Source organism: Phocoena sinus, chromosome X (assembly GCF_008692025.1).
Source record: "Phocoena sinus isolate mPhoSin1 chromosome X, mPhoSin1.pri, whole genome shotgun sequence".
NCBI classification, from domain to species: Eukaryota; Metazoa; Chordata; class Mammalia; order Artiodactyla; family Phocoenidae; genus Phocoena; species Phocoena sinus.
Window position 1 is genome coordinate 78986459 of NC_045784.1, and position 15009 is coordinate 79001467.

Genomic DNA, 15009 nt, shown 5'->3' on the forward strand with positions numbered 1-15009 from the left:
AACAGAAATGACAGGGAAAGCATGGTAGGAAAATGAGATAAAGCCAGCAATACAGTCTATATTTAAAAGACCATACATTCCTCTAGAAATGCGAGAAGTGAGCCAAATATTTGGCTCTGAGCTCTCTATTGTCTATTCTTTGAGTAAAGAGGCAAATAATTATCAGATTCAACAACTTTATAATATAGAGTCAAAGCAATGGCTCAGGAGAGACACAGCATTTTCTGAAAGCTAAAATTCTTTGAAACCAAGAGGTATTTCCCCAATGGATCAACATAAAGGGAAAAGTGTTTGTCATAGCAGTCTGCATCCTCAATGATATCTCATTACAAATATAATAGTGAGGTTTTTTTATAGCTTCTTTTTTTTAACATCTTTATTGGAGTATAATTGCTTTACAATATTGTGTTAGTTTCTGCTTTATAACAAAGTGAATCAGTTATACATATATCCCCATATCTCTTCCCTCTTGTGTCTTGCTCCCTCCGACCCTCCCTATCCCATCCCTCTATGTGGTCACAAAGCACCGAGCTGATCTCCCTGTACGATGTGGCTGCTTCTCACTAGCTATCTATTTTACATTTGGTAGCGTATATATGTCAACGCTACTCTATCACTTTGTGCCAGCTTACACTTCCCCCTCCCTGTGTCTTCAATTCCATTCTCTACATCTGTGTCTTTATTCCTGTCCTGCCTGTAGGTTCTCCAGAATCACTTATTTTTTTTAGATTCCTTATATACGTGTTAGCACATGGTATTTCTTTTTCTCTTTCTGACATACTTCACTCTGTATGAGAGACTCTAGGTCTATCCACCTCACTACATATAAATCAACTGTGTTTCTTTTTATGGCTGAGTAATATTCCATTGTATATCTGTGCCACATCTTCTTTATCCATTCATCTGTCGATGGACACTTAGGTTGCATACATGTCCTGGCATTTTAAATAAAGCTGCAATGAACATTGCTGTACTGGACTCTTTTTGAATTATTGTTTTCTCAGGGTGTATGCCCAGTAGTGGGATTGCTGGGTTATATGGTAATTCTATTTTTAGTTTTTTACAGAACCTCCATACTGTTCACCATAGTGGCAGTATAAACTTACATTCCCACCAACAGTGCAAGAGGGTTCCCTTTTCTGAACAACCTCTCCAGCATTTATCGTTTGTAGATTATTTCCTGATGGCCATTCTGCTTGACGTGAGGTGATACCTCATGGTACTTCTGATTTGCATTTCTCTAATGATGAATGATGTTGAGAATCCTTTCATGTGTTTTCTGGCAAACTGTATATCTTCTTTGGAGAAATGTCTATTTAGGTCTTCTGCCCATTTTTGGATTGGGTTGTTTGTTCATTTGATACTGAGCTGCATGAGCTGCTTGTATGTTTTGGAGATTAATCCTTTGTCAGTTGCTTCATTTGCAAACATTTTCTCCAATTTTGAGTGTTGTCTTTTCATTGTTTATGTTTTCCTTTGCTGTGCAAAAGCTTTTAAGTTTCATTAGATCCCATTTGTTTATTTGTGTTTTTATTTCCATTTCTCTAGGGGGTGGGTCAACGAGGACCTTGCTGTGATTTATGTCAAACAGTGTTCTTCCTATGTTTTCCTCTAAGAGTTTTATACTGTCTGGCCTTACATTTAGGTCTTTAATCCATTTTGAGTTTACTTTTGTGTGTGGTGTTAGGGAGTGCTCTAATTTCATTCTTTTACATGTAGCTGTCCAGGTTTCCCAGCACCACTTATTGAAGAGGCTGTCTTTTCTCCATTGTATATTCTTGCCTTCTTTATCAAAACTAAGGTGACCACAGGTGTGGGGGTTTATCTCTGGACTTTCTACCCTGTTCCATTGATCTATATTTCTGTGCCAGTACCATATTGTCTTGATTACTGTAGCTTTGTAGTATAGTCTGAGGTCCAGGAGCCTGATTCTTCCAGCTCTCTTTTTCTTTCTCAAGATTGCTGTGGCTATTTGGGTTTTTTTGTGTTTCCATACAAATTGTGAAATATTTTGTCCTAGTTCTGTGAAAAATGTCAGTGGTAGTTTGATAGGGATTGCATTGAATCTGTAGATTGCTTTGGGTAGTAGAATTATTTTCACAATGTTGACTCTTCCAATCCAAGAACATGGTATATCTCTCCATCTATTTGTATCATCTTCAATTACTTTCATCAGTGTCTTATGGTTTTCTGCATACAGGTCTTTCATCTCCTTAGGTAGGTTTATTCTTAGGTAATTTATCCTTTTTGTTGCAATGGTAAATGGGAGTGTTTATTTAAATTCTCTTTGAGATTTTTCATCATTAGTGTATAGGAATGCAGGAGATTTCTGTGCATTCATTTTGTATCCTGCAACTTTACCAAATTCATTGATTAGCTCTAGTAGTTTTCTGGTAGCATCTTTAGGATTCTCTATGTGTAGTATCATGTTATCTGCAAACAATGACAGCTTTACTTCCTCTTTTCTGATTTGGATTCCTTTTATTTCTTTTTCTTCTCTGACTGCTGTGGCTAAAACTTCCAATGCTCTGTTGAATAACAGTGGTGAGAATGGGCAACCTTGTCTTGTTCCTGATCTTAGAGGAAATGCTTTCAGTTTTTCACCATTGAGAATGATGTTGGCTGTGGATTTGTCATATATGGCCTTTATTATTTTGAAGTAAGTTCTATCTGTGCCTACTTTCTGGAGGGTTTTCATCATAAATGGGTGTTGAGTTTTGTCGAAAGCTTTTTCTGCATATATTGAGATTATCATATGTTTTTTCCCCTTCAATTTTTTAATATGGTTTATCACATTGATTGATTTGCATATATTGAAGAATCCTTGCATTCCTGGGATAAACCCCACTTGATCATGGTGGATGATCCTTTTTGTGTGCTGTTGGATTCTGTTTGCTAGTATTTTGTTGAAGATTTTTGCATCTATGTTTGTCAGTGATATTGGCCTGTAGTTTTCTTTCTGTGTGACATCTTTGTCTGGTTTTGGTATCAGGGTGATGGTGGCCTTGTAGAATGAGTTTGGGAGTGTTTCTCCCTCTCCATATTTCGGAAGAGTTTGAGAAGGATAGTTTTTACGTCTTCTCTAACTATTTGATAGAATTTGCCTGTGAAACCATCTGATCCTGGGCTTTTGTTTTTTGGAAGATTTTTAATCACAGTCTCAATTTCTGTGTTTGTGATTGGTCTGTTTATATTTTCTATTTCTTCCTGGTTCAGTCTTGTAAATTGTGCTTATCTAAGAATTTGTCCATTTCTTCCAGGTTGTCCAGTTTTATTGGCATATATCTGCTTATAGTAAGCTCTCATGATCCTTTGTATTTCTGCAGTGTCAGTTGTTACTTTTCCTTTTTCATTTCTAGTTGTATTGATTTGAGTCTTCTCCTTTTTGTTCTTGATGAGTCTGGCTAATGGTTTATCCATTTTGTTTATCTTCTCAAAGAACCAGTTTTTAGTTTTATTGATCTTTGCTATTGTTTCCTTCATTTTTTTTCATTTATTTCTGATCTGATCTTTATGATTTCTTTCCTTCTGCTAACTTTGGGGTTTCTTTGTTCTTCTTTCTCGAATTGTTTTAGGTGTAGGGTTCGGTTGTTTATTTGAAATCTTCCTTGTTTCTTGAGGTAGGATTCTATTGCTATAAACTTCCCTCTTAGAACTGCTTTTGCTGCATCCCATAGGTTTTGAGTCATCGTGTTTTCATTGTCATTTGTTTCCAGGTATTTTTTGATTTCCTTTTTGATTTCTTCAGTGATTTCTTGGTTATTTAGTAGTGCAGTTGTAGCCTCCATGTGTTTGTACTTTTTACACATTTTTTCCCTGTAATTGATATCTAGTCTCATGGTGTTGTGGTTTGAAAACATACTTGGTATGATTTCAAGTTTCTTAAATTTATAAGGCTTGATTTGTGACCCAAGATATGATCTGTCCTGGAGAATGTTCCATGAGCCCTTGAGAAGAAAGTATTCTGTTGTTTTTGGATGGAATGTCCTGCAAGTATCAATTACGTCCATCTTGTTTAATGTATCATTTAAAGCTTATGCTTCCTTATTTATTTTCATTTTGGATGACCTGTCCATTGGTGAAAGTGGGGTGTTAAAGTCCCCTACTATGATTATGTTACTTTCGATTTCCCCTTTTATGGCTGTTAGCACTTGCCTTATGTATTGAGGTGCTCCTATATTGGGTGCATAAATATTTACAATTGTTATATCTTCTTCTTGGATCGATCCCTTGATCATTATGTAGTGTCCTTCTTTGTCTCTTGTAATAGTTTTTATTGCCTTAATATTTGCCTGTTAGAAAGAAGTGCCACATAAACTTTTGTTGATTGAATAAATGTCTTCCCTTGAACACTAATTTCATCAAATCAAGGAATATTCATTACTGACACTTAGATAAAGGACAAAACTAAGGTGATTGAAGAATAACTTGAAAAAACTTCCAATTTTAAGAGGAAGCTGTGAAACTGTCACTGTTTTCAAATGGCAAAGTTTTATATATATATATATATATATATACATATAGTCCTAAGGATGCTACCAAGAAACATTAAAACTAGTAAACAAATTTAGTAAAGTTGTCCAATACAAAAGTAATACACAAAAACCTGTTGTTTCTTTATAAATAGCTATCAGAAAGAGAAATTAAGGAAAAACAATCCCATTTACAATTCCATTAGAAAGAATAAAATACCTAGGAATAATTTCAACCAAGGAGGTAAGACTTATACTCTGAAAACTGTAAGACATTGATGAAAGAAACTGAAGATGACAAAAATAAATGGAAATATATACCAAGCTTATGGATTAGAAGAATTAATATTGTTAAAATGACCAAACTACACAAGTCAGTACAATACCTATCAAAATACCAAAGACATTTTTCACAGTAGTAGAAAAAATATTTCTAAAATTGATGTGGAAACACAAAAGACCTTGAAAAACCAAAGCAATATTAACAAAGAAGAACAAAGCTGGCAGGCATCATGTGCCCTGATTTCAAACTATACTACAAAGATACAGTGATCAATACTGGTATAAAAACATATGCATAGTATAATGGATCAAAATAGAGAGCCCCAAAACAAACCCACATATATATGGTCAAATAATCTACAACAAAGGAGGCAATAATATACAATGGGGAAAAGACAGCCTTTTTAATAATGGGTTTGGGAGAACTGGATAGCTACTCACAAAAGAATCAAATTGGACTACCTTCTCACAAGCTGGACTACCTTCTCACAAAACTAAACTCAAAATATATTAAAGACTTAAATGTAAGACCTGAAACAATAAAACTCCTAGAAAAAAACAGAGACAATATGCTCTTTGACATTGATCTTAGCAAAATTTTCGAGGTGTCTTTCTCCTCAGACAAGGGAAACAGAAGCAAAAATAAACAAATGGGACTACATAAAAATAAAAAGCTTTTATACAGCAAAGGGAACTTTCAACAAAACAAAAAAACAGCATAGTGAATGGGAGAAGATATTTACTAATGATGCATCTCTTAAGGGGTTAATATCTAAAACATACAAAGAATACCTACGACTCATCAAATAAACAAACAACCCAATTAAAATGGGCAAAGGACATGAATAGACTTTTTTCCAAAGAAGTCATACAGATGGTCAACAGACACTTGAAAAGATCCTCAACATCACTAGTCATCAGGGAAATGTAAATCAAAACCACAATGAGATACCACCTCACACCTGTCAGAATGGCTATCATCTAAAAGACAACAAATAACAAGAGTTGGCGAGGATGAGGAGGAAAAGGAACCCTCATGCACTGTTGGTGGGAATGTAAATTGGTATAGCCACTATGGAAAACAATATGGAGCTTCCTCAAAAAATTAAAAATAGAAGTGCTCTATGATCCAGCGATTTCACTTCTAGGTATTTACCTGAAGAAAACAATAACACTAATTCAAAAAGATAGATGCATCCCAATGTTCATTGCAGCATTATTTACAATAGCCAAGATAGGAAAGCAACCTAAGTGTACACTGATAGATGAGTGAAAAATGGATATATTTTATATGTATATATAAAATGGAATATTACTCAGCCATAAAAAATAATGAAACCTTGTCATTTGCAACAACATGGATGGTCTAGAGGGTATTATGCTAAGTAAAATAAGTTAGACAGAAAAAGACAAATACTGCATGATCTCACTTATATGTGGAATCTAAAAAACAAAACAAAGTAAAAATAGATTCATAGATACAAAGAACAAACAAACAGGTGGTTTCCAGAGAGAAGCAGGTGGAAACTGTTGAACGTGATTAAGAAGCACAAACCTCCTGTTATAAAATAAAAGCCATGAAGATGTAATATACAGCATAAGGAATATGGTCAATAATATTGTAATAACTTGGTATGTGGACAGACAGTTACTAGACTTATCATGGTGATCATTTTACAATGTATGTGAATGTCAAGTCACTATGTAGTACACATGAAAATAACATAATATTGTATATCAACTATGTTTCAATTTTATAAACTATGTAAAGTGAATCTAGTAAAACAGAAGATTTAAATAAAACCTGCAATCTGTTATCATAACACTTAAAATGTCCAAGATTCAATAGAAAATCATTCATTATACTAAAAAACAGGAAAATCACAGCCTGAAAAAATAATGAACAGAGGACAACATGCAGTTGATTCAGCTGTTGGAATTATCTAGTGAATATTTTAAAGCAAAAATCATAAAAATGCTTTAAATGGGAAATTATAAATATTCTTTGAATAAAGGGAAAAGAACAGAAAACCTTAGCAAAGAAATAGATTTGAGATATAGAGCAAAACAAAATTTATAGAACTGAAAGTACATTAAGTGAATTAAAAACTCACTGCATAAGCTCAACAGTAGATTCGAGATGGAAAAGAAAAGAATAAGTGAACTTGAAAATAGAACAATGGAATTTAACCAACATGAACAACAGAAAGAAGATAGAATGCAAAAAAGAAAAAAAAATGAACAGAGCCTTAGTGTCCTGTGGGATAATAACAAAAGATCTGATTAGAGTCCCAGAACAGAAGGAGAAAGAGAATGAAGCTTAGATAGTATTAAAAAAAAAATACTGGCTGAAAACTTTCCAGATTTGATAAAATAACATGATGGTCAATTTCATGTGTTAACTTGACTGGATCATGGAATGCCCAGATTTTTGGCTAAACATAATTTCTAGCTATATCTGTGAGGGTGATTCCAGAGGAGGTATGCATTTGAATTGGTAGACTGAGTAAAGCAGATTGCTTTCCCCAGTGTGGGTGGGCTTTATCCAATACGTTAAGGGCCTGAATAGAATTTAAAAAAAAAAAAGTAGAAGAGAGAATTTGCCTCTCTGACTCCTTGAGCTATGATAGAAGTCTTCTGCCCTCACACTGGGAAGTAAACCATCCTCTCCCCTAGTTATCAGGCCTTTAGGCAGATTAAACTTACACCACCAGCTTTCCTGGGTCTCCAATTTGCAGATGGCAGATCATGAGACTTCTCCATCTCCATAATCATGTGAGGCAATTCCTCATATTAAATCTATTTATAATATATATCCTGCTGGTTCTATTTCTCTGGAGAACTCTAACTAATACATATTTTAGTACTGAGAGTGGTTTTAGAGGAATAGAATATGTTAAGGATGAGTTTTCTAAATTGGTTTCAGTGTTTCTGGAGTTGGCTCTCTAATCTGATGAGATTTAAAGATGTTCACGATTCTATTTTCAGTAGTAAAGAGGGCACTGATAGTCCATGATGTTACCTGGAGATAGAGATAGGTAAAATATCTGCATTGGATATTTCTAATAAAACATAAGAGACAAGGAATGAATGACTGCATATATGTTACTTTATAACATTTTTAGAAAACTAATGAATATAATGAGGTAGGCTGGTTGTTCCTAATGTCACTGGCAAAGTGGTGCAAGAAAAGGATGAGCTCAGGGACTCAAATTCCCAGCTCAATTGCCATATTAATGATCTGAAAACTTCCAAATGTGCCCTGAAGGAGACTCTTAGCTCCTGTAGCCACAGAGATAAGATTGCTGAAAATCAAACACAGAATCTCATTCTGAGACTGGCTGAATGACAAGGCAACCTGAACTCTTATCTTCACAGGATGTCTACTTTTAAAGTAAGAGCACTGACTAGCACTGACTGGGAAAGAATGGGATCCTGTAAGTTGAGATGGGAATGCATGAGAAGAACTTGATGAAACGGGGACCACTGAGCTGCTAAATTCTGATGAGTCTTCTTTTGCTGTGGAAGAGGCCTATCCATACCCAGTGGAAGCAGTCTCACCCCCAATGATGGTGGCTTCCCCACTCCCAGTGGTAGTGGCTCCTCCATCCCTATATGAGGGGATAAGTCCCGTATTGCCTGAGAAAACTCTAATAGCCTCACCTGGGGCAGCTGCCATGCAAGACAAGACTGATTCTCCTCAGGAGTCAGCCCCATCACCTCCCTTTGCTTCTAGACTCAAGTCCCATCAGGCTCCTAAAGGTGAGATAAAAAATGTGACCCATGAAGAATTTTACTACACTCCAAAAGAACTCCTTAAGTTTTCTAATTTACACAGACAGAAAACCAGGGAACATGTGTGGGAATGGCTACTAAGGGTGTGGGATAATGGTGGAAGGAACATAAAGTTGAGTCAGGACAAATTTATTGATATAGATTCACCAAGCAGAGATTCTGCATTTAATTTTGCAGCTCAGGGAGGGAGACAGGGCTCTAACAGTCTGGTGGGTTGGTTGGTTGGTTCATTGACTGAAACATGGATCAAAAGTTGCCCACAGTGAGCGAACTGGACATACTCGACCTGCATTTCTGGTTTAATGTAGAGAAAGGGATTCAGAGGCTTAGGGAGACTGTAAAATCCATATTACAATGTTTTTTTCCATTTAGGACCTATTCACCCACACTGGGAGGGTCCAGAAGACATACTTTTAAGCAGTACTGTGAGAAATAAACTTCTGAGAAAAGCAGCATCACTGAGGAGCTATTTATTCTCTTCTTTGTAGGTCAGACCTCACAATGAGAACAGTAGTTACTGAATTGAGAAACCTAAATGCAATGGGAGTAATTGGATCTTGAGGTGATAGGGGTCCAAGTGTCAGCATTCAATTACTAAAGACAAGGTAGACATAATTACCATAATGGACAGCAGATTCAGAGCAGTAATCAGAATAGTCTGGCTCATGCATACCTATGATGTTGGTTGCTTGATCATGGTGTTCCTCGAATGAAATAGATGGGAAACCTACTAAATTCTTACTTGATATGTATAAACAGAGAAGTTCTAGGTCAAGAAAACAAAAGTCTAACCTAAATCGTTGAAACAGAGTCACAGTCCCTCTTTCAATTCCTGGACTTGATTGTAGTTTACAAACTCAGAATCCCTTGAATGAGGGAGAGGCTGAACAGCCTTGAGGAAGGACCTGGTACATTACCGAAAATTTATGCTACTATTCCTTTTCCCAACCTTCCCCATAGGGACCTACGGCCTTATATCACAGTAACTGTGCACTGGGCAAAAAAGAACGAATCAGATCTTTGGGGGACAACTGGACACTGGCTTTGAACAGACACTAATTCCAAAACGTCACTGTGGGCCACCAGTCAGAGTAGAGGATTATGGAGGTCAGGTCATCAATGGAGTTTTAACTCAGGTCCATCTCACAGGGACCCAGTAGGTCCAAAAATCCATCCTGTGGTTATTTCCCCAGTTCTGGAATGCATAAAATGGAATACATACATGCACATTCAGCAGCTGGCAGAATCCCCACATTGATTCCCCGACCTCTAGAGTTAGGGAAATGATGGGAAAGGCTAAGTGGAAGCCAGTAGAACTGTCTCTACCTAGGACAATAGTAAATCAAAAGCAATACCACATTACCAGAGAGATAGCAGAGATTAGTGCCACCATCAAGGACTTGAAAAATGCAGAGGTGGTGATTCCCAAAACATCCTAATTCAACTCACCTATCCAGCCTGTGCAGAAGACAGATGGGTTTTAGAGAATGAAAGTGGATTATCATACACTTAATCAGGAGATGGTTCCAATTTCAGCTGCTAAACCAGATGTGATTTCATTGCTTGAGCAAATTAACACATTTCCTGGTACCTAACATGCAGCTATTGGTCTGGCAAATGATATTTTTTCTACATCTGTTAATAAGGACCACCAGAAATAATTTGCTTTCAGCTGGCAAGACAAGCAGTATACCTTCACCATCCTAGCTCAGGAGTATATAACCTCTCCAGCCTTATGTCATAATTTGGTTCACAGGGATCTTGATCACCTTCATTTCCACAAAATTTGTGGAAATTTTTTGATGAAATTATGAAGATTGGACCTAGTAAGACAAAGCTACTACTCTAGACTTATTGGTAGGACCTTTGCCTGCTAGACAGTGAGAAAGAAACCCAACAACAATTCAGGAGCATTCTACTTTAGTGAAATTTGAAGAGGTCCAGTGGTGTGAGACATGTCAAGATATATCTTCTAAAGTTAAGGGTAAGTATTTTATCTGGTCCTTCCTATAAGCAAAAAGAGGCACATTGCCTAGTGGGCCTCTTTGAATTTTGAAGGTAACATACTCCTCATTTTGGTATGGTACTCTGGCTCATTTACCAAGTGTCTCCTTCCTATAAGCAAAAAGAGGCACATTGCCTAGTGGGCCTCTTTGAATTTTGAAGGTAACATACTCCTCATTTTGGTATGGTACTCTGGCTCATTTACCAAGTGTCTCAAATAGCTACTAGCTTTGAGTGGGGCTCAGAGTAACAGAAAGCTTTGCAACTTGCCCAGCCTGCTATGCAAGCTGCTTTGCCACTTGGGACCCATGACCCAGCAGATCCAATGGTGCTTGAATTGTCAGTGGCACATAGGGAAGCTGTATGGAGTCTATGTCATGTCTTTATAGGTGAACTGCAGTGCAGGCCCTCAGAATTTTTGAGCCTAGCCCTGTAATCCACTGTAGATCACTACTCCCCTTTTGAGAAAGAACTCTTGGCCTGCTACTGGGCCTCAGTAGAAATTGAACATTTAACCATGGGCCACCAAGTTATCTTGCAACTGGAACTGACCATCATGAAATACGTATTATCTGAACCACCAAGCAATAAAGTGGGCAGGCAAGGCAGCACTGCATCATCAAATATAAGTGGAATATATGAGATTGGACTTGAAGAGCCCTGAAAGTACAAGTAAGTTTCACGGAGATGTTGTCCAAATGCTCATTATCCCCACTCCTGTTACACTATCTTTTCCTTCCCAGCCAGTACCTATAGCCTCATGGGGAGTTCCCTATGATCAGTTGACAGAGGAAGAGAAATCTCAGGCCTAATTTACAGAAGGATCCACAAGGTATGCAGGTACCACCTAGAAGTGGACAGCTGCAGCACTACTGCCCCTTTGTGAGACATCCCTGAAAGATAGTGGTGAAGGGAAGTCCTCCCAGTGGGCAGAACTTGGAGTTGCACACCTGTTTGTTCACTATGCTTGAAAGGAAAAAATAGCTTAAGTGCAATTATATACCGATTCATAGATGTGGCCAATGGTTTGGCTTAATGGTCAGGAACTTGGAAGGAACATGTTTAGAAAATTGGTGATAAGAAAAATTGGGGATAGAAGTCTGTGGATATGCCTCTCTGAATGGGCAAAAAAATGTGAAAATATTTGTGTCCCATATGAATGCTCACCAAAGGGTGAACTCTGCAGAGGAGGAATTTAACAATCAAGTGGATAGAATTACCCATTCTGTAGGTACAAGTTACCTTCTTTGCCCAGCCACCTATGTCATTGTGCAATAGGTTCATGAACAAAAGTGGCCATGGTGGCAGGGATGGGGGTTATGCATGGGCTCAGCAGCACAGACTTCAACTCATCCACTTGGTTAAGGCTACTGCTGAGTGCCCAACCTGCCAGCAGCAGAGATCAACACTGAGTGCCTGATATGGCACCAGTCCCCAGGGTACTCAGCCAGTTACATGGAAGCAGGCTGATTATACAGAACTGCTGTCATCATTTAAGGGACACTGTTTTGTTCTTACTGGAATAAACACTTATCTGGATATGGCTTTGCCTTCCTGTATGCAATGCCTCTGCCAGCACTACCATCTGAGGACATATAGAATGCCATATTCACTGTCATGGTAATTCAATAAAGCATTCTTTCTGATCAAGGAACTCACTTCACAGCAAACGAAATACAACAATGGACCCATGCTCATGTAATTCACTAGTCTTACCATGCATGTTTCCCGCCATTCTGATGAAGCTGGTTTGACAAAACAATGGAATTGCCTTTTGAAGACTCAGTTACAGCACCAGCTCAATGACAATACCTTGCAGGGCTTGGGAAAGGCATCTAATATATGGTCCTTATGTGGCTGAACCACACTGAGTCGATTTTATTAGCTCCATATTAGGCCTGCAGTCCTACCCTTCCTCTTAATGCATGGCTAAAACTTTAGCCTACTCACAAAGAATGTGCCAAAGCGAGATAAGTTCCCTATAAACTTTTATCCTTGCCTTCATCAGATATGAAAAGTAGAAGAATGACTTTTGCTGATGCAAAAGGTTAATGGTCATGAGACCCACAGGGGGAGGAAAAACATCCAGTTCTCAACAGTGTGGACATCGTTTTCCCTTGGTAGTCTGATTCTACTTTTAGCTTTAGCCCCTTTAAATCTCCCTGTACTCCTTTTGGCGGTACAGAGTGCAGCTGCTAATGCCTCTGGGATCATTGTCCGCCTGATCCTGCCTATATGTAAGTTACACACAATAAACATCATAATTGCACTTTATGGAGTTACCTGCTTCATTTTTTGGTCTTAAAGTTCCTTCTCAATTCAGAGGGTATTATTCAATATCTCTACCTCCCAACACTGCTGTTTCTCCCATAGCCAGGATTCATGGATCCAGGAAACAAAGGGTGGAAATGGAAATGGCATCACTCACTATTACCCCCACTGACCCATTAGAAAATTTTTTGCTTCCTATTCCTATGACCCAACACTCTGGTGGCCTAGGGGTCTTAGTTCCAGAGAAAGAAATAATTCCACCGAGAGACACAACAATGATTCCATTCACCTGGAACTTAATACTGCTGCCTGACCACTGTGGGTTCCTCATGCCTCTGAAGCAATAGGCAAAGAAGGGAGTTATAGTGTGGGCTGAGATGATTGATCCTGCTACCAAGGGGAAATTAGACTTTTCTGCTCCATAGTGGAGGTAAGTAAGAGTATGTCTGGAAAACAGATAGGGTGTCTCTCAGTATTACCATGTCCTGTGATTAAGGTCAATGGGAAACTATAGTAACCCAATCCAGGTAGGACTACTAATGGCCCAGACACTTCAGGAATGAAATCTTAAGTTATCCCACCAGCTAAAGAAGAACAACCAACTGAGGTGCTTGCTAAAGGCAAATGGAATACAGAATGGGTAGTAGAAGACAATTACAAATACCAGCTATGACCAGTGACTAGCCTCAGAAATAGAAATATAATTCTCATGAGTATTTCCTCCTTGTTTTGTTATGAATATTTTTGTGTATATGTGTATGTACAAGTGTGTTAACACATATACTTTTCTTCCCTGTCTCGTTCTCTTGTCATAAAATATATGTTGACTTTATATATCATAGTATTTAAGTATTGTTAATTTTACATCACAATATTTAAGTTATGGGATATCAAGGAGAAGAATAAACATCACTCAAGAACTTTACCTCCTCTTCTGGGGCAGAGTTTAGCATATTTTCATCTATACACAAAAGAGTAGTATTATTGAGGTGGAATTATAACCTTCCGCGGAGCAGATAAGCCCGTGCGCCACAGCTACTGAGCCTGCACTCTAGAGCCTGTGAGCCACAGCTGCTGAGCCCGCGTGCTGCTACTATTGAAGCCTGCATGCCTAGAGTCCGTGCTCTGCAACAAGAGAGGCCACCACAATGAGAAGCCCACACACCGCAACGAAGAGTCGCCCCTGCTCGCCACGACTAGAGAAAGCCCACGTGCAGCAACCCAATTCAGCCAAAAATAAATAATTTATTAAAAAAAAAAACAGACTGCCCACCCCAGTGTGAGTGGGCATCATCCACTCCATTGAGGATCACGATAGAATTTTTAAAAGTGGACGAAGGGAAAATATGCCTCTCTGCTTGACTGCTTGAGCTGAAATATTAGTCTTCTCCTGCCCTAGGACTGGGAATTAAATCATGAGCTCCCCGAGTTCTCAGGCCTTCAGCCTCAGACTGAACTACACCACTGGTTTCCTTGGGTCTCCAGCTTGCAGACGGCAGATAGACTTCTCACCCTCCATAGATGCATGAGCCAATTCCTCATAATACATTTCTTTAGGGGGTGGAATAAAATGACAGTGTAAGAGGATGCAGAACTCACCTCCCTCCATAAACACATCAAAAATATACCTACACGTGGTACGATTCTCACTGAAAACTTACTGGAGATTAGCAGAAAGACACCTGTAAAACCAAGGCTGTAAGAAAGATACACACAGAATCACATAGGAAGGGAAGAGAAGTGATAGGAATGGGGCCTGTGCCCCTGGGAGGGAAGTCAGAAGAGGAGCGAGATTATACAGGTGAAAATTCTCCCTGGGGAGTGAGCAGTTCGAGCCACATATTGGGTCCCCCAGCCCTGGGGCCCGACACTGGTAAGATGAGTCCCCTTGGTTGGTTAGAGGGACCAACCAGTGGGACTAAAAGGAGGGCCCTGGGAAGCCTGGACTCTGCTTGTGATGAGTGTGCACATGCTTGCTTACTCCCTGAAAAAGGGTGGAGAGGGAAGGTTGAAACTGCACAGGTCGCTGACCAGTTTCCCACAACTGCTCCGGCGTGCATCCCAGCCTGAGCCCAGCAAGTGCTCTGGTCCCGCTTGTTTCATGATGCAGCTCCAAACTGGAGTGAGTGTTGCTGCAACCAAGGGGAGAGCTTGGCTGTGAGGCACAAAGGTGGCTCAGACCCAG

At 38.7% G+C, this 15009-nt stretch overlaps 1 pseudogene; it reads left to right on the plus strand.

The window, feature by feature from the left end:
* Positions 1-8323: 8323 nt before the first annotated feature.
* On the plus strand, positions 8324-13171 carry LOC116747127 (annotated as a pseudogene).
* Positions 13172-15009: the final 1838 nt, after the last annotated feature.